A 25,252-nucleotide genomic window follows, 5' to 3' on the forward strand; every position below is an offset into this window, starting at 1 on the left:
AATCGTTAATTTTATTTCTGGTCTCTTCCAAAGAATAAAAATATCATCTAAAAAACACATATATAGTTTAATATATTTATAAAAAATCACTACCAAACACAAAATTGGATTACCGGTCCAGTAAGACTAAGTTGACATATATAAGAGCACAAGAGGCTCCCTTCGCCACACCTTTAGTTTGTTTGAAAAATTCCCCTTTGAAAAAAATTTAGTTAAATCAAACACTGGGGTCATCAATTCATTAATAAGACTTATCTTGTCATTAGATAAAACAGTGCACTTGGTTAAACTATTAAAAATTTTATAAACCTTCTTCTTTGGTAAGTAAAGTGAAAAGGTTTATGACATCTATAGTTAAATTGTAATACCATCTAACCATAGCCAATATTTTAATCTCCCCAGAAAATCCCAGAAGTCAATAACAAGATGGTCTGCCTTTCCATAGATGGGTTTTCACTAATTATCTACCAAAACACCAATATGATATGTTTTGGGCCCCTCACCTGAAATTATAGGTCTAAAAGGCAGTTTGTTAAGGGTCTTATGAATTTTGGGTATACCAAATATGGTAGCCACAAGGCATTTATTTTTGACCTTCAAAAAGTTATAGGTATCAATGGAGATTCTCCAGTCTAATAAGTAGTCTTTTAAATAGTAATCAATTCTTTGATGACTTATGTTAATCTCATTGACAGTAGCACTAGTGTACATTTCTCTGTCATTTAATAAATCCAAGACTGCCACTCAATTCACAACTAGGACATTTTCAATAACTTTTATTTAGACAAAGACACCATATGTGAGTTAATAGGCATGTGCTGTCTACAAAAGAAATTAAGGAGGATGTACAGATGACTTAATCCAGAGGATTTCTATAGCATTAACCATCATTGTTTGGACACTTCTCCATGTCTGATAGGAGAAATATTTGGGATTTTTCAGATATTGTCTGGAAGGATCCCATACAAGACCCTTGATGTGATGCTGCAGCATGTAGATGAACATATTTGTTTTTTACAGACAGCAGGAGACAGAAACACTACCCTGTAGGCATTTTTTGACATAAGCCTTTTCCTGAGATCTTTGGGACCACTGATTGCTCTTATATTGATATCAAGGCCCAATCTGCTGCACCTGGCATTCAGTATGTTAACTGCAAGAATTTATTTTCCATCATTTACTAGATGGTGTGCAGTGCACAGGGTATCTTATACAATGTGCATGTGTGCCACCCAGCAGTGGCCATAATTCCCATAGCTGGCACATTAAATTTCTACCACCTTTGCATACAGGGTGACTTCACCAAGTTCATCTGTGGATAAGTACATACATTGCCAGCTTTATAAGCCAGACAGCACTATGCATTCATGGGCATTACGTAATGTGAGTTTGGACTCCTGAAGGCAGGCGTTCACTGTTTGGATACATCTGGTTGTCCACAGCAGTATGCACCTGATACCTGCAGGATGTCATTCTTGTTGCATAATATGCTGTAAAATACACTAGCACAAAAAGCAGCTACAACTTGGGAACATTACAGTAATGCTAGTCAGATCTGTTGCAGCAGTAGATGAGTTAGGTACAGAATCATTATGAAACTGGCTGCAGTGTAAGGCAGATGTGGATGCAATGCATTACAACATCAGCAAAGAAGTAGTGCCTGATCCCCTACAATGGCCAAGACAGGGACACCACAGAATAAATCTGATGTATGCATTAACAGACACAGGCTGTTTAGTATAGTGTACAAACTGGCCATGGCTCCCTGTTATAATTCTGAGACCTGTAAATACAAGTCCTGGAATTTCAAATAAGAAAGAAAAAGAGAGAACAGTGAATGCTAACTTGTTAACAGTTGTCATTCTGTTCTTTAAAGTTATTTTTTTTTTTACAACAGACAATCCCCACTGCACCCATATATCCCTTCTATTTACTGTGAGATTACCATAACTTGAAGAAAAAGGAATACTCTGAGAAAAAGCAGTCTTGGACTTAATACATGTAAGTTCCCATTTTCCTACATTCAGTCTCTAGTCTGGGTCTGGCAGATATAACATTTAGAATTTGAAATTGTTACTAAATAGCCACTCTGTGCATTGGGCTTTGCCTTAATCACACAGGCCAGATGGAGGTAAGGACACAGTCATTATTCTTTGCACAGCTGGGGGTGGGGTACAATGACAGGTGACATGAATGCTATCTTATATGTAAGTGTCACGGAAATAGATGCATAAGCCTGAGAAGCAAGTAGCAGGTTTGGGGGGGGTGAGGTGGTCAAGGGATATATCCTCAAGTACTGGGATAGAGCTTCCATGCTGTGAATGGTGCTTCTAGGAGTATCATGTGACCCAACACTGTCAGGACCAGATGCTTTCTGCATAAGAGACTGTGTGTAGAGCTTTAAAGCATGTATGGGCATTCCTTTGTTACTCCCCATGTTGGGTGTCAAAATACAGATGACATCAATGACTCTGAAGATGGTCTTAGATTGTTATGATACTCTAAATTCAAGCAGGGGATTCTGATAATGTATATATTTTTATTTTTATTTAATTTTGTTTTCAAACTGTGTAGCACACTGATCTCATTGGACATATTTCAGTCTTAGCCGAGGGGAAAATACAATAGATACATGACATGGAATAGCAGGGAAATAATATGACCAGACTACTGGAGGCATCCCATTGGTGATATCTGATAAGCATCTCTGACAACTACTATGAAATTGGCCAGAGTCAGGGGTAGGCACTGCCATGATCAGAGGTGACAGTGGTGAAGTCTCCAGAATAGATTGTGTGCCATCTGCGTAAGCCTGCTCTGTGACCAGCTGGCATGGCAGTGATGACCAGCAAACATCTCTTTCCCAGATTGCAGGTGCATGTACTTTGGAGGCAGTACAGCTGATGCATGCCATACACAATCAAGACTTCAGCATAGCCTGGGAGGAGTTCACACTGACATGATATCTAGCACTAAAGAAAGGTGATGCCAGAGGTTAATCCTCTCACTCAGCATTACCTTATATGCTGGGTGTGTGAGCACTCTATCCAAAGTTAGTACTGCTGACAGTGCCATTGTGTCATCTGTGCAGTGGTCACTTAGGCATTGTCATTACCACAGGTAACCTTTCAAACTCAGGCATATGCTACCCTGTTTTACTGGACCTGCCATCAGTGGAACCTGTGAAAGAATAAATATAACATATCTGCACCACAGACAGAACATATTCCTAACTCTCACTAACCCATGGCATACAGACTGGCAGAGTGCACTTATGTCACTAGAATAAGGAAACATTCTTATCTTGTTGTGCAGGTTTTTGCAGTTGTAGCCCCAATGTACTTGGAGAAAATATATGTATAGGTGTTCTGTAGAAAGCTCCCTTCTCATATGTGGTTCGGTGTACAACTGGAAATGCACATGCTATTGTTAACCCAGTGCCTCTCCTACAGACACTTGGACAGTCACCACTAGGTTAGCACCCACATCCAAGCTATCATTGGGTATAAGAGTGCACTTAGACGCCATAGACAAAGCTACCTGAATCTCTTTCATCTCTGTGAGCCACTTCTGTATTAGAGGTTCACCTACTGTTGTAGATATGTCCCTGGCTTTGTCTTATGACTTACCCTTGGCTTGAAGGATCATATTGGTGATCTGCAGTACTCCTGTTCTAATAGCCACCCACAGCACTGAGTTCAGATACCATTACCTGCCATTCCTGGTCTAAGAAATCCTTGTAATTTAGTTATTTATTTATTTTTTTTAAATGTGCATGCCATGTGTACATAAGACCTGTAACTACATCTCCATCTGTAGGATCATGAGCTTTTTCAGCCATTGCCATTCAAACAGACATTTGACAGGATATGTACATGTATTGATTGCACATTTTTTTCAAGAGTGTGTATGTGCATGACTGTTCTCACCTGACCACTGTTTCTCAGCACTGGTTCTGTCCATAAATTTGGTGATAACAAATTATGCTACAACCAGTCACACCCTGGCCCATACTGACAGCATCATCTGGCATGTTACTACTGCCCACATTCATGCAGTGTTGTGTAGACAGCCAGAAGTTCCATGCACATCCTGTGTTTCTCACTCTCTTCACATGGCCATGCCTTTATTATACAGAGGGGTGACTGTCTCATCAGTAGCATATCTTGCAGCTTGGGTGCATATGTCACAATGTGCCCCCTAATGCACACTTATGTATCATGTGTTTGTGTTGCATTCTATTTACTGATGTCCCTCCTCATTTTTGCATTAATGTATCATGCCTATATGCTATACATTCTGTTATTGTGTTCCCTACCCAGTTCTTCTTTAGTCTGCCATGCACTTTTACTATATTAGCTCACTTAATCTACTGTATACTATCTGCCCCTGTCTCTAGCATGAACCATATGTGGTCAGAACAGAACATAGATACATTACCAAATGTTTTATATTTTTCACTATGCATATATTACAGCACAAAATCCTTTCCACTGAATTCCTACTCCTGACTATCTCATCTCATCTCATCTAGTCTTAAGCAATGCAGTGAATGTGCTTCAGGCCTTGTAGCATACTGAGTAGGCTAATAATGCAGCTTAGCACTATTATCACTGAATTACTGCCTGCTATTATGTACTGGACTATCATGCACAAGAAGGGTTACCATGTTCATCCATGCCTTTTCACAAGCTAATGGGATGTGTACACAATGTGGTCATTCACGGAGACTGTGAAGTCCACAGTGCAGTCATTCTGTGCTACTGGCCCTTTTGCAAATCCAACACTGCCACTGGATGATGAACATCATGTTGTGTACATAGCATGTGGCCTTATGCATAAAGCTACCATCTTGGACTACATTAAGACCTATACAGCATACATGAGATATTCAGGCACTTGGATCAGCAGGGATCCTGATGGATGTAATTAGTAAACCAAGGCCCTTTGTGATTGCTGAAAAGGGACTATCAGGAAAACCTGATGGGCCATTATTTATTTTATTTTATTTTATTTTATTTTGACATTTGTTAGCCGGAAAAAGTCCAAATGGGTAGATGCCCTTTTTCAGCGGAGGCCCAAGGAGGAAAGCTCCAAACTATGAAGTAATTATGAGAACGAAGACAACTAAAGCTGAGTTATTAAATGTGAAATTTGTGTAAAAGTACAAATAATGGCAAGAAATAAACATTGTATATGGAAGCAAAAGATATATAAGCAAAATAATTATACAGGCAGATATACTGCTTTAGTTAGAAGATAAGGCAAAGGAGTAAGGCAGAAAGTGGGAAAGAGTAGAAGGTAAGGAGTGAAGGAGGACTATAGAACAGGGTAAGAGGTGAGAGATGGAAGAAAGAAAGATGACAATGGAAGGTTAGGGAGGATTAAGGTAGGAGCAGAGCCATGAGTTCAAGAGGCTTTCTTTTAATGCTTTCTTAAAATTGAGATTGTTTGGTATGGTTCTGATGTTTAAAGGAATTTTGTTCCAGGCCAAGGCTACTGTATAGCTGTAAAGGCCATTGCCTATTGTTCTGTTAGCCTTGTAGATTTCCAACACAAGCTGGTCAGATCTCCAGAGAGAGCGGCTGGGAATGCAGTAAGTGATGAGAGATGAGATGGCTGGGCAGGAAGTAGGTTTGTTAATGATGGAGTGAGTAAGAAGTAGTTTAGAGAGGAGGAGATGGCGAGGCAACCCAAGCCAGTTTAAGTGTTTTTAGAGAGAAGCAGTGGTGTGAGTGGTAGGGTTGATTTGTGGCAGATCTTGCAATTTTCTTGTAGCAGAGCTCCTATTTTGTTTTTAGGGTGGATTGTAAGTTGGTTAAGATAGGGGAGGCATAGAATAGATTGGGAAGGAGATAGGCATTAGCAAGGGACCATCTAGAGTTACTGGTAAGGAATTTTTTATTCTGCAAATCATACCAAGCTTTTGGTGGGCTTTTATATAGTTTTGAATATGTAGATTGAACCTGAGTTCATCAACAATAATTACATCCAGGAGTTTGGTATAAGTCATAACTTCTATTGAGGTGGTATCAAGAGATGTAATAGTGAAGGATGATTTCACGTGGGAGATTGATTTGGGGAGAAATACAAGTTTTGTTTTTTTAGGGTTAAGCATGAGGTGATTATCAGTTACCATCTTTCAATGGAGTTAAAAGATTCTTTGGTTATAGTTTGTAGGTGTAGAGGTTTGCTTGATGAGCAGATGATAGTGGAGTCACCAGCGTATTGTATAAGTGAGGACCGGGAGCTGGATGAGTGTAGACAGTTGGTGAAGATATTAAATAATATTGTTCCAAGAATGGAGCCTCGTGATACTCCAGTTTTGACAGGGAGGAAGTGTGAGAAGTAAGGTAGCTAGAAAACCAATTAATAGTGGATTTAGAGAAACCAAGAGCAGACAATGCAGAAAATGTGATATATTTTGCCAAATGTGTTTGCTGTATATGTTTCTATGTTGGCAAAACCAACAAAAAATTAAAGTAGAGAATAAGTGCACATTGTTCTTACATTCATAGAAATGTTCCTACTAATGCTTTAGCTAAACATGAGGGATTGCTAGGCTTAGAGCATAGATTTCAATTTATGATCTTGGAAGTGGTGACTAAAAATAAAAATGGGGGAGATTTGATGAATAAAGCAGAATTGGCCGAGTATAAATGGATGCATTTTTTCAGGCCAGACCACCCACCTAGGTTAAACAGCAGTATTAGTATAAAGCCTATTCTAAGAGAAAAACATGATTTGATATAAATATATACCTTTATATAAAAATTTTAAGAGTTTGTATTATGGCTATGTGCATGTGTGTATATGTATGATTTTATATATATATATATATATATATATATATATATATATATATATATATATATATATATATATATAGATATATAGGTATAACTTTTTTATTTTTATTTTTATTTATACTGGGGCACATTAAGATACTACGTGTTATTAACATTGTTCTCTGTTGATTGTCTGTGTCTCTATATATGTGAAGTGTGATTACTTCTTTTTATCAAACACTGAGGAAGAGTTTTACTCAAAAGCTTTGTTGTTGGTGTATACTGCTTCTACTGTGATTTTATTAAATCAAGGTTTATTGAACGGTGAACTTGTTGATGTTTTCCAGTGAAACTTTGTTTTTTGCTTGAAGTCCTTCAGCTGTTTGGGATAACTGTTTGCCTCATATTGTATAAGTGAGGACCGGGAGCAGGATGAGTAAAGATGGTGAAAATGTTAAATAATGTAGGTCCAAGAATGGAGTCTTATGATAAGTGTGAGAAGTAAGGTAGCTAGAGAATCAATTAAGAGTGGATTTAGAGAAACCAAGAGTAGACAGTTTGGAGAGGATCTTGGGGTGATAGACTGCTTTGAAAGTTTTGGAGAGGTCCAAAAATAGTCAGGATACCAGGTTATTATTTTCCCTGGCTTTAATGAAAGTATGGGAATAAGAGATTAGGGCAGTGGTTGTGCTATGGTTAGGATGAACCATGTTGGGTTAGAGAGACTAGATTCTCTTTTAGAACAGGTTCTAGAAGTTGCTTAGGTATGCAGTTTTCAAGTACTTTTGAGAGATGGGATAAAATACCTATAGGTCTGTAGTTTGATAGTTCAGTGGCGTGCCCTCCTTTGTGTACTAGAATAGTAAAAAGATGTTTCTGGATAGTAGGGACTATAGATTCTTGGAAAGATCTGTTTTTAAGGATGGAGATTGGGTAGGCTATTGAAATAGCTCCAATTTTAAGGAAGACTGGTTGTAGTTTGTCTGCTGAGGGAGAACAAGGCTTTAGTCTGGTTAGTAAAGATTTAATATATGTGGTGGGGACAGGTTTAAGACGAAAAAATAGGTAAGTTATCGGAGGGTGAGAGGGTAAGCATAGGGTTGAGAGTGTGAGCATTCTGGGTAAGACTGGCTATGGAAAGTAAGAGTTGAAGTTGGTGTCAATTTCAAAGGGAGAATTATTTGGGCATGGGTTTGGTATAATTGGTGGAACCAGGGTTAAGAATCTTGTTGATGGCATTCCAAAATATATTGTCATCGTTGATTTGCTTTTTGGTGATGTTTCTAAGTTGTCTATAGGTTTTTCAGGTGATCAGGAGATTAGAATTTTAACCATTTTTTCCATGCAATATCCCTTCTGTGCATTAGGGCAGGGGTGGAATGAGTAAGCTAAGGTGCATGGTGAGATTTCACACTAATTTTCTTTAGGGGAGCTATGGAATTGAAAACATCTAGGAAAATCTGGTTAAATTTCAGAACAGCATCATCAATTAGTAGGTTATGAAGGAAGGACCGATTTATGGAGGTGAGTGTATTGTTAAATACATCAGAGTTAAAGTTGGTGAGATTGCTGCACTCTTTCTATTTGTGTTGCCTAATATGATGAAGAGATCGCCTTTGAACACAGGTTGGGAGGTGGTCACTGATTGAATCGAGAGTGGTAAAAGTTAGGGTTGAACACTAGAATCCCATTAAGGATGGAACTATTAAAAGTGGTTTTGTTGTAGCAGGTAAAGGTGGAAATTGGTTGAGGAAAGCCATAAAGATTAATGCTTGAGTTAGGGGAGTGTGTGTTCAAGGTTTGCTAGTCTGTATAGACATCTTATAGACTTATTGTTTCATTTAAAATATGGTTGGAGAGCAGGAGAGAACATTTTCCAGGATGGGTATATTATTCCTTGGAGGGATATGATGAGTCATTGTGTAAGGGTGATGCCTGGTACTAGATGACCAGGATATTGAGTGATTTGACTTCCATCTCTCTCTCTCTTTTCTTCACTCTCAGTCCCTCTCAGTTGGGCAGTGAAAGGATCACTATAATGTACTGTAGTGGACCTAACCCAACCTGTTATGCCAATGGGAGGCAGAGATGAGAGACAGAATGCCAAACTTTTTACACTAAGAACAGTATATATGTTTTGTCATTTTTCGGATTTCTGTGTATTGTCTTATTAATTTCCTTGTCATCTACTGACTGGGTCACATGTAACTGAATAGTCTATCATTTGTTTTATGATGTTCAAGGAGGATGAAACAATAAGGCCTTTCTGAAAAGGTTTGAAAGACCACCCAGGTGGCAGGGTATACATTCTATGCCCACTTCTGTAATGGGTACCTGAAATTTTGCTTGTATCAGATATTTGTCCTATGGTATTATACTTATTCTATTTCTGTTTTGTCTCCTCCTTCTACAGATTCAACTGTGGTGCAGGTTGTAGAACAGAAGTGGACACCTGGCTCTGATCCACCAAGTGTGACTGGTGCTGATTCACTATGACCTCTTCTCAGCAGGAAGATCTTTGTCATCATCCTGAAGGTGACCTGAAGCTCTTGCACTTGACCTTGATTTCCACATTTTAGGAGGCGAAATACCCTTCCCTTTTGAAAATGTCTGGAGGTTTTCCCCTTGGTCATCAGGTGTTATCTGTGGAGGCTGATTACCTCTGAGATGTCAATTACCTCTATTACTAATGTCATGGGTAGGCTCTGCCCTCCAGCAGCCTAAAAGTCAAAGTCAGCTGATCATGGCACTGTATCAGTCAGACCAAGAAATGCTCTGTGATCCCAGTGTAGAAGTGCAGCTGCCAGAGCATCTCTCAGGTTCATAGGTTCATAGGTTGGTACTAGGCTATCAGCCCTAGGGCATATACAAGCCTAGCCATAACAATTCTCTGGCTATTTCTTACCACAATATTTACTTCCCTGGACCCATGTCTACTGGAGGGATAGGTTCCTGATCCAGAGACTCTCCAGACTCTGGAATAGACTGTCCATACATGTCAAGCTGAGCGCCTCTTTGGCCCTCTTCAAAAGGAACCTTGATGATTGGATGGGAGATAGGGGATCATGTCTGTCGCCCTGCTATTTACCTATGAACCTATGAACCTTCTGTATGTCTGCTCATCCCACAACTGCTATTCCTTGTTTTTGCCCATGTTATTCCTTTTTTTTTCTCTGTCTACATTTTATGATGTTTACCCAGGGGCAGCTTGTGGTACTGGCTAGGCTGTAGCCCCCCAACTTTCTCAGAGAAAAAAAGAAAATTTTAATTAGTAATTTTTGCACATTATTAGCAGTTTGAACTACAAATGAGTATGCAAAGCTAAAATTAGAGGCTATGGAGAACTCAGAGCAGTGAGCATGTGTGTTCGAGTTCCTGAATAAAAAAAAAAAAAAAAAAATGAAAGAAAGACAAAAAAACTGTCTTTCTGTTTTTAAAACAGTCCAGGCTGGGAAGACTGCAGGCATCAACGAAGATGCCCAGAAGTCATTATGGTTTTAACCTCAGGACATAGGAAGCCGACAGGACTGTTAAGACCTGTCATCTAATCTGAGTATGTGATTATTTTCTGGCAGGGTTGACGTGAAACTTGTTAAATGGTGCAATAGAAGATTATAATTTTTTTTCTGACATCCTGGGCCTGGAGGCTACAGGGTCAACCAGATAGTGGAAGGCAGAATCTGCGGTGAGCTGGCTGTTTTTGGGTCTGTTTGTGATGTTTTTCTAACAATATTCTGTCATGGTCAACCAGATCCTAGTAGGTGGTCTATGTGTTTTGGGGGCTGTTGATGACTTTCTGTTTTTTTTTTTCGTTTTTGTTTTTAATATAATACATTGGCAGGGTTAATCCAATACTCGGGAGACAATATGGTTTGGGGACTGTTGATGAATTTCTTTTTTTAATATAATACACTGACAGGGTAAACCAGATACTAGTGGTCTGTGTATCTGGGGGGCTGTTGAAGACTTTCTTTTTTTAATATAATATCCTGGCAGAATTAACTTGATACTAGGGAGGCAATGTGTTTTGGAGACTGTTGATGACTTTCTTTTTTTTTTTAAGTAATACTGTGACAGGTTCAAACAATTACTAGTGGTCTGTGTGTTTTGTGGGCTGTTGATGACTTGCTTTTTTTTTTTTTTTTTTTTTTAATATAATATCCTGGCAGGACACGGAGAGATACCATGTTTGCAGTGTGTTCTGGGGGGGCATTTGTGGAAGACATCTGCTTTTTTTAACTTAATATCTTTTTATCCGGGGTTGATAAAGATACATTAGCACTGTTTGTCAATGTTTTGTTCTCGAGACAAACTCTACTCTTGCGTGAGTAAAGTATGTATGGGTGAACTGAAGTAAGATAACGTCCAAAGCCTTGGCTATGTGATGTGAAAGAAATATAGTAATGTAACCATGGTCTTTTATTTTAATTATTTTAAATCTTGTAGGCTCAAAGCAGATTCTCTGGGTAGGTAACTGGGATGTAAACAATGCCTATGTGTGAATGGAATGACTGCAGTTCTGGCTTGTTTTGCAAGAGTAATGTGGATATGAATGAATTAAGATCAACCACAGGCTCTGAACTTTGAGTATTGTTTATGTGAAAAAAAAGAATACTTACCTTAATGATAGTGTCATCTTTTTTTTTGTTTGTTGTTTTTGTTTTCAACCTCGCAAGATCAGATCCGATACTGTGGGTGGGGTAGGCAGTGGAGATTGGGGCTATGTGTGAAAGAAACAACTGGCCCTAATGTTTACTGTTGTAATTCCAGCTTTGCAAAACTGTAGTACTTTTCTGTCTGTACTTTAAGATGAATGTAAAATAATTTACAAGTTTATGAGTAATTTTTAATGTATATTTCATATCTGTCCAAGTATATACTGAATGTCTGTTTAAAAATGTGTCTAATATGTTGGAGCATTTCTTCCTAGACATATGCTGAAAACTTTTTTTTTTTTTTTTTTTCCCCCGACTAAAGCTGGTTGAAAAAATCTGGGTAAACAAAGCAAAATAAATAAAATGAAATGTGTATTTGGCTGGCACACACAAGCTGTGACTAATGTTTCTGTCAACAAAACAAAAGTAATGCAAGTATGTAACCCAACTGTTACTATTATTATTTCTACTTTAATCCTGCCAGGGTAAGAATCGCCTACTTTAGTTAAGTAATGGAGGCGTTTGTGAATGAAATAAGTTTGCTGGCCTTGCTGTTTACTGTTGTACTTGTGGCTTTGCAAGATTAATGTGCATTTGGGTAAAGTCAGCTTTCGTACGAGCCTGTGACTACTGTTTCTGTGCAAAAGAGTAAATTAATGCAATCATTGCTTTTTTGTTTTAGTCCTGGCAGGGTCAAAGCAGATATTTTTAGTTGGCAATTGATATGGTGGCTGTTTGTGGATGAAATATTTGGCACTGTAACTTTGATATAATAATTCTGGCTTTGCAGGACTAATGTGTATTTGAGTGAAACAAGACAGAATGCAAACTTTCACTATTTGCATCCATCAGTTCAATACAGTAATGAAAACATTATTACTAAGGTTGGTGAGGTCAAACCACCTACTTTAGGTAGGTGACAAGTATGTGGGAGCTGTTTGTAAATGAAATGAGTGGTCTTACTATTTACTGTTGAAATTCTGCCGTTGCAAGTCTACTGTGCATTTGAATGAAGTGAGTACAAGCAATGACCTTTGGTTAATGTTTATGTGAAAAAATACAGTAATGTAACTGTGGTCTTTTATTTTCATTATTTTAAACATTGTAGGCTCATAGGTTCAAAGGTGTGTACTAGGATAATGGCCCTGGAGCCTTTACAAGCTTAGCCAATAGGATTACCCTTGCATCATGACACCCAACCTTTGTTCCCAGTGTCTCTGTTGAGTAGAACCACTGGAGTGATCCCCGGGGTGAAGTTTCTATTTCCCATCCACTCATCAAAATTTCTCTATGGGTAGGAAGTTGGGATGGGGGCAATGCCTATGTGTGAATGGAGTGAGTACAAGTGCTGACCTTTGGCTAATGTTTATGTGAAAGCAATACAGTAATGTAACTACTGTCTTTTTTTTAACTTTCTAGGTTCAAACCAAATACTTTGGGTAGGCAATTAGGATAGAGGGCTATATCAGTGCTAGAATTAAATGACTGGCCCTGCTCTTTACTGTTGTAATTCTGGCTTTTATAAGACTAATGTGTATGGGGTAGGGGTAAGCATACAGGATGTGGCTTCTATTTCTGTGCAGCAAAAAATAAACTAACATCTCATTAACTGAAATGTGCTTTAGTCTAGTACTGGTTGGGAGAATATTCAGCATGTGCAATAGTGACTGAGCACTTATTTTATGCTAATTGGTAAGCATGGGCAGGGTTGATCTCTCTGTAACATAGCCCACCCCTTTCTGGATGAACCCCAGCCCTTTCTAGTTGGCCCCACCCATTCAGCTGTCTCTTGCAACCCCCTTTGATTTGAAGTCAGCAGCCAGCACTGTGTTTGTCTGCAGTAATTCCTTCCCATTTCTCTCTTGTCTTCCCAAACAAGCTCCTGGTTACCTTCCTTATATTAAAAAACTTAAAAGAGCACCTTTTACACAAATAAAATATGCCCTTTATTTCCCTCTCCTTGCTTTTCTTAAGGTTACTTTGTGTGCCTTCTTCTCCATACTCTTTCTACTTTTCTATCCTTTGTATCAAAGCATTTCCTTCTGAATTATATGAAGAACTCAGTTGGCCCTTTGCTGTGCTCATAGGTTCATAGGTAGGTACTAGGCTATCGTCCCTAGGGCCTATACAAGCCTAGCCAAAAAGGTACCCTGGCTTTCGCCACCCAAGAAAATTATTTTCCTGTGCCCCTGTTGAGCAGAGCCACAGAGGTGATCCCTGGGGTGAATTTCGTATTTCCCATCCAATCATCAAGATTTTTCTTGAAGAGTGTAATGAGGAGCTTTGTTTGATATAGATAGGTAGTTTGTTCCAAAGTATGGGAAGTCTCTGGGACAGGAATCTATCCCTCTAGCATGATCTGTTTATTGTGGTGACAAGGTTTAGGTCCCTAGAAAGTGCAGCTCAGAGGGATTGGGATTTCTTTAAGTAGAGCATGTCCAACAGCTCTAGGTATAACATAGCTTTGTATGTTAGGCAGAGATCGCCTCTAAGTAGGCGATATGCAACAGAGTAAAACTGGAGTTTTTTGAGACAGTCTACATAGGGCATCTGTTTGAGGCCAGTAATCCTCTTTGTGAGGTATTTCTGCAGCCTTTCCAGTTGTTGTAGATGTCTTGTGAGGTACATACCAAAAGGGGTGTTGTACTCTATAATGGGTCTAAAGAGTGACTAGTATTGGGGAACAATGACCTCTTTTTTCCTGGATGAGAAACCTTTTGTGATGAGGTGTGCCATGTAGAAGGATTTCCTGACTACTGTCGTGGTGTGATTATCAAAGGAGAGACTACTGTCCACCTGTGTCCCAAGGTCTCTTATCACACTTTCAGTATTAAGTAGACTACTACCTATGTGGTAGCTCATGGGTGCAGAATTTTTACCAAAGGGGATGACAATGCACTTTTTGGCATTGAGCTTGAGGCCATGGCTTTGACACCAGGAATCTGTCGCAGTAAGGCCCTATTGTAGGATGTCCACATCATTAGGAGTTTCAATTATGACTCCTAGTTTGCAGTCATCTGTGAACTTTGTTAGCCAAAGACCTTCTGTGTTAACCTGTACTTCAGAAAAGTAGATACCAAACAGGAGAGGACTCATGACTGAACCCTGTGGTACTCCACTTGTCACTGGTCTGAAGTCGGATTTGGAGTCTACTACTTTCACAGTGTGGGTTCTGTCAGTGAGCTAGTTGGCAACCCATCTTGTGACATAGGGATTTATACCTAGTTTAGTGAGTTTATCTATAATTCAAGAGTGGGGAATAGTGTCAAAAGCCTTGGCAAGATCTAGATAGGCTGTGTGAACCACCTTAGCCTCGTCTATGGCTTTGTTGACTACTTCAATGAAGTCTATCAGGTTTAGGAGACATGATCTGCCTTTTACAAACCCAAGCTGGGTGGGGTCCAGAGTTTGGAGATTACCAATGTCTTTTTTTATAAGTTCTATGATGATACATTCCATGGCCTTGCAGACAAGGCTCGTTAGGCTAATGGGGAGGTAGTTCTTGGGGTCTGTGGTGGCTTCCCTTTTGTGGAGTGGGATAACCGTCGCTGTGCAGCATTCAGTGGGCACAACACCTGAGGTAAGGCTATGACTAAACATGGTGCTTAGGTGGGGTGCCAGTTCATTCTGTAGTTCATGTAGAACACAGTCTGGGATGTTATCAGGTCCCATGGATACTGTGTTCTTGGCTTTGGATAGTGTGGTTTTTACCTGTGCAGCCGTGATTACAGGAACTTTGCATTCTTCCGGTATAGAGATGAGCCCTTTAGGGGGTGAGAGGGGGCTAAAGTTAGCACTGAACCTATCTGCCAGGATGTTGGCAATATCAGTTGGTTCTTTATATTTAGTGCCATTGTGCTGTAACACAGAGCAGATTGGAGTGTTGCCATTGAGGTTTTTGACATAGCTATAGAATGATTTGTGGTTGCCTTTACAATTAGTGGCAATTTTGTTTTCATAACTAGCTTTGGAGGATTTTATGAGGGATCTCAGCTTCTTACTGAGGCTGACCAGGGAGTTCCTCCAATCATGGGATTTTACTCTTTTTTGCAACAGTTTCTTTCTTCTGTTGTAGAGTTTGTTTATGGCAGGGGACCACCAGATTAGCTTTCTTTTTTTGGAGGATAGCATCTTGGTTCTGTTACGTTATGGCCTGCTAAAGTTGCTGCTGTGAGGTGCTTAATAACATGTGAGAATGAGCATAGCTTCAGTGACATAACCTTAATGTTGTTGTTGTGGGACCACTCATAGAATGGCCACTTTACTATAATGAAGTAGCATGACTGCTCCCTTTAATGTGGCTCCTCTCATTTATAATGCCATCCATTTCCCAGATAGAATATTCTAGTCCTAAAACACACCTAAACAACATTAGGAGCATCACACTACAACATTATTGACAATAGGTGCTCTGTCCCACCATTGCAAATGTTTCTGAATAACCCCATAATATGACCACAAACAACAAAGCTCTTTACTCGTTTCATTTTTTTGCTTACCATTGTGAATTCATTTTTACAAATGTTTGGATAAAAACATGATTTTCCTTTCCTTGGGTCCTTATTCCAGATTGAGAATGTCTGCATTTCATCTTTCTGCTTTCATAAACACATGCTGAGCAACATGGCATAGACAAGATTTTCCTGAGGCAGATTTTAAATCATAAAAAAAAAATAGAGTCTATCTTTGAAATTAAAAGGAAAAAAAAAGATTTACTTGTGGGACAAACGTTGACAAGCTTTAGTTCTGCACACATTGTAATAATTTCTAATGCTGAAAAAACAAACGGTAACTGGTAATGGACTACCTGAATGACTGACTGATTCATGGGCTGACTAATGACTAAGACGTAAAGTGGCTTACAGACTGGCTAAAAAATAATTTCTGCCACGCTCCACTGTACACTAAATGTCTGAGTATAAACTTGTACATTTTTACCTAATTACTTAACTTGCTCAGAGTTATGCAGTTTCTAGATGGAGAACATAAAATCAGACTCAGATTGTTTGCTGTATCTAATTTATTATTCTCATTACTTTATTCTCTACACTCGAGACAGACACATTATCTGCAAGCGCTGCTTGTAATAAACAGTGTGGTGGTCCCAGATTTAAGTATTTCAATGAAAGTTTCTAAAATGAGTTCCATTGATATGAACAGCCACTTCATTATGGAGTGTAAAGTAGCCATTTACAGCTAAGGAGTCTTTACAAAATGGTGAAATGAAATGTCACCAGTCTGCACAATATAATACACTTCCAGTGGCACTTGCATTTGCATTTGAATATTAAGAGATTTCAGTGAAGTGTACTGTGCAGCTGTCTACAGTAGTTTATTTCAGGAATTTCTTTATAAGTTCATTACAAAACATGAACATACTCTGATGCTAGTTTGAAATGTGAAAGGATTTCTGTGAGTAATGTTTGTTATTACAGCAGCTGATACCTCCCCCATCACCAATACACTTCGCATTCACATTGTGATTGTCCATTATCGTGCATTTAGAAAGAAGTTGGAAGAAAGAATACTTTTTTTCACTTAACTCTATTATATTTTTAACTTTTTTCTAATTTCATATACATGTGAAATACTGTTTTCTGAGGAAAACATTGTTGATAAACAATAAAAAATATAGGAAATGTTCCATGAATCATTTTATTTATCACCTAGAATATAAACATTTCAGTGTAAAGAACCATAGATTAGGTGACCAAGCAAGTTTTAAATATGTGATTCTCAGTTATTGCTGTGTGTGTGATTTTGAGGAATGTTGCAAAAAGCCTGATACATTTTGTTATTATCATTAACACAGTGAAGCTAAAGTCAAGCTGTTTAATTGCAAAACAAAGTCATTCTCTGTTGCACAGACTATAATTTCCTCTACTCTGTGCGGTTTTGGTATTGATTTCTTTATTAAGGAGCTAAAAGCCATAGAAGGATATAATCATACTTGAAGAATTTAGTTCTGAAGAGCATTAGATCCAGTGGAGTGTAGAGACTGTTTCCTGGGATTCATGAAGCTCGGCGCAAGGACAGTTTTAGCCTTGTGCTGAGCATCCTCCTTACAGATGGTGCAGCAGCACCATATGAATATTTATGAGGGCGCACTGCCACAGTCTCAATGTGCACAGGAAATGTGTGCGAGTGCAGGGGGCATGTTTAAGTGCTCTACGGAGGCTTAAACATGCTCCCACCATTGCACAACCTACAATGCTTACTATTAGAGCCCACCTCTAATAGCAAGCAAATAATTCAGTGTCCATGGATACTGAAATGTGTGCTAAGCATAAAAGAGTGTCCACGAACACTGAAATAAAATTAAAGTAGTAAACACACAAGCATGTAGTGGAATGTTGAGCCCCTGTCCCTAGAACTATCACAATTAGATTCCCTGTGTCCCTATTTTACATTTGTATTGCTTCATTATTGAAAGTGTAAGTGAAGCACAACGTGTCTGCGCATCGCTGCCCTCTGCTTAGCATAGCTTACACATCAAAATCATTCAAATAGAAAAAACATGCAGAATCATCATTAATGTTAATAGTGTAGTGGTTAGAGCATCTGCCTAAAGAACAGGCATTCCCGGTTCAAGTCCCACAATAACACATATCATTTTCAATGTGTATATGAATATATTTATACATCTTTTTGCTGTATAACCTACATAATAACATGTAAATGTGAACTGGAGTACTGCTTGACATGTTTAACTAATGTCATTTAATCAAAGTGGTAGTCTCATAGTGAATAAGGCACTAGTAAGCAGCTGTAAGCACACATAAGCAGTAGTAAACATGTATAATTACCAGTAAGCAAGTCTAATTGTATTTGTGTGGGTGTAAGCAGTACCCACACCCATTAACCTAAGTAGAAGCTAACTGAATTTAAGAAACTGTAATTGGAAGATAGCATAGCCTACTGTCGCGCAAACATGCACACACCCTCTCACAACTGCTTAAAAGTGCTTTAATAACTCTCTATCCAATGGCCCTTGTTCTCCCCTGCAACGAAACAAATGGCCTCTGCAAAGGTTAATCCCAGGACCCTGCACACCACAGCCAATGTGATTCACCACTATGCCATGGCAGATATACATAAATCTGATGTTATCACAAACATATCGTCCAGCACAGTCATGCAACAGCATAGGAAATGTATATAATTATGTAGATGTATGTGCATGTGTATGTACAGATATATAATACATATATATATATATATATATATATATATATATATATATATATATATATATATGAAGAATGAACATCATGACAATAAAGCATACAAAAAGAATGAGAAGGAAATCAACAGCAATTCCAGTATTATTTAATGCTGTCAGCTTATGTCATATCAAGCTGGGCAGGGGTGAGCAAATCACTGCTACTCACACCACAGGCAGGACACTACCAGTGGGAGCAACATTGTCGATCTGCTAAGTCTACTTTACAAACAATCACAGGGTAGTACCTGGTGGGACTACCCAAAAATTGCTAGGTAGTATGGACTTCCGACCACTACACAAGCAAGGGCAGGTATGTTCAAGGACCAAATGGTGGGAAAGCCTGATGATACATGGGTTGGGACAACATACGTGTAGGGTCCCTAATTCTGGGGAGAGGGCAATGTGTCGAGGTCTGTTATGGCTGTGATAGCAACCGGAGAATGGATGATTTACGTGCATGTCAAATTCGGGTGGGGGTGGAGGAACCATGGGTATGAAATTATGGATCCAGACATGTCAGGGCTGGATGGTCTGGTTCTAATTGGACCACCTCATGGAGGTCAGCAAGTTCGTTATAAGTATATATGCATACGCACATGCATACATCTATATATAGAAGTACATTCCGTGTACCACATTCATTCCTTTTGCAGACATAAATAACATGAAAGTGCCCCTACAAACCCCAACAGTTGATAGAATAATAGGTTGTGCATAAGAGTGAAGGGATGAATCTGCAAAAATGCAGAAGTGTGTACTTTGTCTGAAGTCAGTGCTGTTCTCCAAAAATAAAATGTGATGACTTTCTCACTATGAAATAGTGGAATCATTCCTGTGATCTGCCTGCTACAGCAATGCCAGTCACTAAACTGGTCCTATTTGTAATATAATTTTGCCAAACTCATACATTATTTGCATTCATGTGTAACGTGTGTTAGCACATAGTCATAGTTATTAATTTATTATAGTGTCTTGTTAACGGGAATAACGATGTAATGAAGTATAGAGTCTAATCTTGAAATAAAGGCATGTGTCCCCCAGGTGGGGCAACCCAAAAATTGTGAATAGTGTCCTATGGGTCACTCATTTCACCAATGTTTGTGGACTAAAAGGCTGGGATATTTGAGGATACGTGGAATGAGTCAACCCATGAGATGGGTCTACAGGAGTAGGGAGTGGCCAATGTGTAGTGGTGTGGATACACCATGTATCCAACTGGAGAATGGATGACTGTTGTGTCAGTGCAATGTTGTGGTGGGTGTTTGGGGAACTAGGATCCATGGGTATATATGCAAATGAAGCAGCGCAGCAATAGTGTAGTGATTAGAGCATCCACCTAACTAATAGACATTCCCAGTTTGAATACCACTGCAGCACATGCCATTTTCCATTGATAATCTATATATGAAGATATTTTGACATCCATCTGGTGTTTAACTTGCATAATAACAATTAAAAGTGAAGTGTCAGTGTCATAATGAATAAGGCGCTAGTAAGCAGGTTTAAGCATAAATTAGCAGTGATAAGCATATATAAGCACCAGTAAGTGTGTTTAGGTGCATTTGCAGGGGTAAGCATTGCCTGCGCAGATTAAGAAAAGTAGAAGCTGAGTGTAAGAAACTATAACCGGAGTTTTGCATTGCTTAGCTCCACGCAAACCCATGCACACCCACTCACAACTGCTTTAAAGTGCCTTAATCACTCTGTACCCAATGGCTCGTGTTCTGCCCAGCAACAAAATAAACCACCTCTGCAAGGCTAGAACTCAGGACCCTGTACATCACAGTCACAGGAGTTAACCACTACGCCATGATAGCAGCAGATATAAAGGATGCATCAGCAAACTAATCCTCACCACAGAAAATCAAATCAAACATGTGAACTGAATCTATGCACAGTGTAATGTTCTTTAACCCACCACAGACCATAAATATGTTAAGTGGAGTACTGCAGTAAACATAGAGCTGAGGTGACACTGTAATAAAGTTTTGAAGACCCCAGGACCTCATACAGTGTATGTACACATGAATCACAGATACCAGACACATATATAACCTGAAATGAATAAGACATTGTTGACAAAAGGCAAATATAATGCTAGATAACCAATAAGCAATGCTAACCATAGCACAGCCCAACTAAGTAATTGTAAGCAATGTGCAGGGAAGCCAATACAATATGCCCCCAGGTACACCTCTTTAAGAAGTGCCAACCCGCCATAAGCAGGTGTGGCCATAGCTTAGCCTTTTCGAAACTGGCCAATTATGGAAAAGTGTGGGAATCCGGCCCTACTTAAACCAAAGAGGTGGGAATATGGCTCATAACTGGTTGTAGCATCCCCCTACAGGCAGAATGGCTGGAGTGGGAGAAGGTACTTGCTTTAGAGTGCAGCGATGGGGCATCCAGGAGTCCAAATTCATGGTATGGCTCCTGGTAAAGCACCATGACAGGAGACTACTTCAGGTCCATTACCAGGGCTTGCAGTACAAAATGGAGGCCTAGGACAGTCTCGTCCGTGACCTCACTAGTGCCACAGGTATCCCCTGGACTGATAAGCAGGTCAAGCACCACCCCTGCAGACCTGAAGTGGCAGGAGGATGTCCTGAGACAGTGGATCCATGAAGCAAGGCTGATGCAGAATGCCCCAGAACTGAGTAAGTACTCCTTCCACTACGAAGTTAATAATTGCCTAGTTTGTGTATACTATGGATAGCTATGGCTAAATATCACTGTACTTCTCTGACAGTTGCCGATGAGCATGCTGCGAACCAGCAAGCCTATAATGCTAGGCTGCAAAGGATGTGGCATGAGGCAGGTTAGTAAATAACCTGCAAGTACTGTCATAACAAAGAAATGTAAGAACCTCAGAAAGTGTTGTACCAGTATACAGAATTGTGTAATATGCTGTGAATAAAGGTGTAACCTCTGCATTGCTTCTGTTTACTCTGCAGTCATATGTTGTTGTACTGTTGCAGTTATTAAATAGTAGTGTTGTAGTAAGCAGTGTTATCCACATTGTGATATGCAGATAAAATGTGTATGAAGTGCTGTATAACAATGTTGGAAGTGCAAACAGGTCAGTCATATTACAAAAAATACATTGCAACATCTTACTACAATTGTCTGATAGCATAGTGTACAGTGATCTTAACTGTAATGGTTTTGTCACACACAGCAGGGTTTTTTAATCCCAGGGGTGCTAGTAAGTTATATGCATAATCATTCCACACAACTACACACAGTTTGTTAGAATGTTCAGAGAGAAAGCTGTATGCATATTTACACTTAACAACTGTACAGATATTGCTAGAATACTCAGAGAGTGGTATGCATATTCATACCCCTCAACTGTTCCAATCTGCTCAGTATGTCCTGATAAATGGCCCACATCACCTGCCCTTTGCCCTGTTCCCCTGACAACTTAGTGTGATGATCCAAGAAATGTAGGCAGCTGTTAATGACATATAACTGCTAGTCAGACTTGTACATAGTCAGAGAATGTACATGCAAACATACCTGTCATCCCAGTTTCTTACCCAAAGTGTATGAGAGCAGTCTCAAAACATGTTGCATTAACACCTGCAACTTGTCAAGCCTGTATGAAAAACACAGGTCCCGTACATACTAATCTACAAACATACCATGGTACAATATAATGCCATTGGGTAGTGTAATAATACATGTAAGGGACAGACCACTGCAGTGACTACGAATGTTGTGAAAACTACAAGGATATATTAGTTGTTAATTGAACTCTCTCTCACTTCTACCATATGTGCAAAAATAACTGATTTACACAACTCATTTGGTATGTCTACACTCCTAACCTTTGTTGGGACATATATCCTATTGGTTTATAAATATTCACATCTGTTTCTATGCATGTGCCATATTAAAATACTCCCATATCGGTGGCCTGTTGCCATCAATGAAACCTGCATGTTGTTGTAATGGCCACTGTTTACCCATATATGCATGTGCCCTGCCTGCTCTGCAACTATTTTATATCTGGTGCCCTGTCTAATGGGAACAACTATGCATGCTGTTATAACTAATCGTAAATGCTGTTGACTATTACTAACTCATATCTGCCTTAAACATGGTACAACATAGCTCGTATGGGAAGACCGGTCCCAGCGGACCCACCTGTCCCACCTCAGCTGGCCATGGCACCAGGCACCAGCACAACTGGGGCCCAGCCTGGGACCTCCTCATCCATTGACCCTGCACCACCTTCGGGTGGAACCACCACAGGGGATGGGGCACGCACCCCCCCGGGAGTGGGAGTGGACAGGAACCTGTCACCCATGGTATGGTCAAGGTCATGGTGCATAGGGAGCTTGACAGGGAGATTCGAGACCTCCTACACCAGCTTGAGGACCGAGTGGTGCAACTAGAGGGTGAGCCTGCCCCTCCTACATAGCCCCCAGCACAGCCACCTTCTGGGCTGTGAAGGTGCAGTGGTGACTGCCATGGTTGGGGACCTCAGTCCCACTGTATCCATTTGTGGGCTCATGGGCTTGCAACTTCCAAACACCCCTCCCCATCCAAGGTGTTTCCTTCCCACATGTGTCATATACCACCCCTGTATACGTCTTGTTTGTCTGTCATCCTACCCAACCTATCCTCCCTGATCATACCTACTCTCCTTGAAATTAGACAGTATGATGACCCAGAAGGTAAAACAATAAAGCATAGAACAGGAGATCTCCGATGAAGTAGGAGAAACAAAAACGTACTGTGTATTTGGAGGCGTTTATGTGAACTGTTTGTGGCTTGTGGCTTGTGGATTAAACTTATGTTTCCTGTGGCAGTTCCGGTTCTATGCTTTATTGTTTTACCTTCTGGGTCATCATACTGTCTAATTTCAAGGTTGTTTATCGTGTTGGTGACCGGGTTACCTTATTTATTTATACCTACTCTCCTTCCCTGACACCCCACTCTCATCTAAAAATAAAAGAAAAAAAGGACAATATGTTCCCGGAAAAAAAGCATGCCCCATACATAGCTGTCCATTTCGCACGTGTCCACTGGACACATGTAAACGTTTCTAATTGGCATCACAACATACTATTGTTGTCCTCACCCCTCTCTCACGGTTTTGAGTGTCCAAATGTACTGCCAAATTTATTGCATATGCACAGCCATTGTTGTAGAAGAAATGGGCAGCTATGGGCCTTCCCTACACCTGTCCTGCACATCCCTAGCTACCTTGCCTACTGTCTTTCCCTCTTTGTGTCCCTTTTTCACCACTTTTCTATCACCCCTTTTCCCTTTTCTTTTAAAGAAATTAGCATGGGGGTAAGCGGGAGTAAGCACTTTTAAACAACAGTGAGTGGGTTCCAGCCTGTTTGCGTTGGGGTAAGCACTGCCTACACAGGTTAAGCAATCTAGAAGGTAAGTGAGTGTAAGGAACTGTAACCAAAAGTAACCTCTGCTTAATGTCATGCAAACCCACGCACATCCACTCACAACTGCTTAAAAGTGCCTTAATCACTCTGTATCAAATGGCCCTTGTTCTGCCCAGCAACAAAATAAATGGCCCTGAAAGGCTCGAAACCAGGACCCTGCACACCGCAGCCAATGTGATTTACCACTAAGTCATGGCAGATATACAGACATCTGATGTTATCACAAACATATCATCCAGCACAGTCATTCAACAGTATAAGAAATGTATTTCATTATGTAGATGTATGTGTGTGAGTTTATGTACAGATATATATATATATATATATATATATATATATACATACATAGATATAGATATATATAGATATATCAAGAACAAACCACGTGACAACAAAGCATTAAAAAAGAATGAAAAGGAAAATACCAGCAACTCCTGTATTATGTAGTGGTGATGTCCTATGTAATATCACGACTCCCTCAGACAGACATGTGTCATTAATGCACACAAACATTTGTTCATTGCCCAAATACATTACTTTGAGCTTTCTATTTACATTAACAAAGCAGTTCCTGTCCAATCATAATGTGAGAACAGTATTCTTGCAAAGTGCTGTGTGCAACATCATCATCATTAAAAAGTTAAATGGGGGTAACCATAGAGGGACTGGTAGTGTTGTGTGTACACTGGGGCCGGCTGCATCATGTGTACCTGGAACATTTAGGAGTCATGTGCATACCAGGATCATGTGCCTGAGAGAGGGGTGAGGACAACAGTAGTATGTTGTGATGTAAATTAAAAAGGTTACATGTGTCCAGTGGACATGTGTGTTAAATGGACAGCTATGTATGGGGCAAATGTTGTTCTGGGAACAGATTGACCTTTTGTTTCCATTTTTGTAAGGTGAGAGTGGGATGTTGGGGAAGAAGAGTAGGTATGCTCGTGGAGGATAGGTTGGGTAGGATGATAGATGAGACAGACAAGACAGCATACAGGGGCAGTATATGACATGTGGGGGGGCACCTTGGATGGGGTGTTTGGCAGTCACAAGCCCATGAGCCCCCAAATGGAAACAATGGGATGGAGGTCTCCACCCATGTGCAGCCACCAGTGCACCTTCACAGCCCCAAAGGTGGCTGTGCTGGGGGCTGTATAGAAGGGGCAGGCTCACTCT

Source organism: Protopterus annectens, chromosome 5.part1 (genome assembly GCF_019279795.1).
Source record: "Protopterus annectens isolate FY-2018-M chromosome 5.part1, PAN1.0, whole genome shotgun sequence".
Classification (NCBI taxonomy): domain Eukaryota; kingdom Metazoa; phylum Chordata; order Ceratodontiformes; family Protopteridae; genus Protopterus; species Protopterus annectens.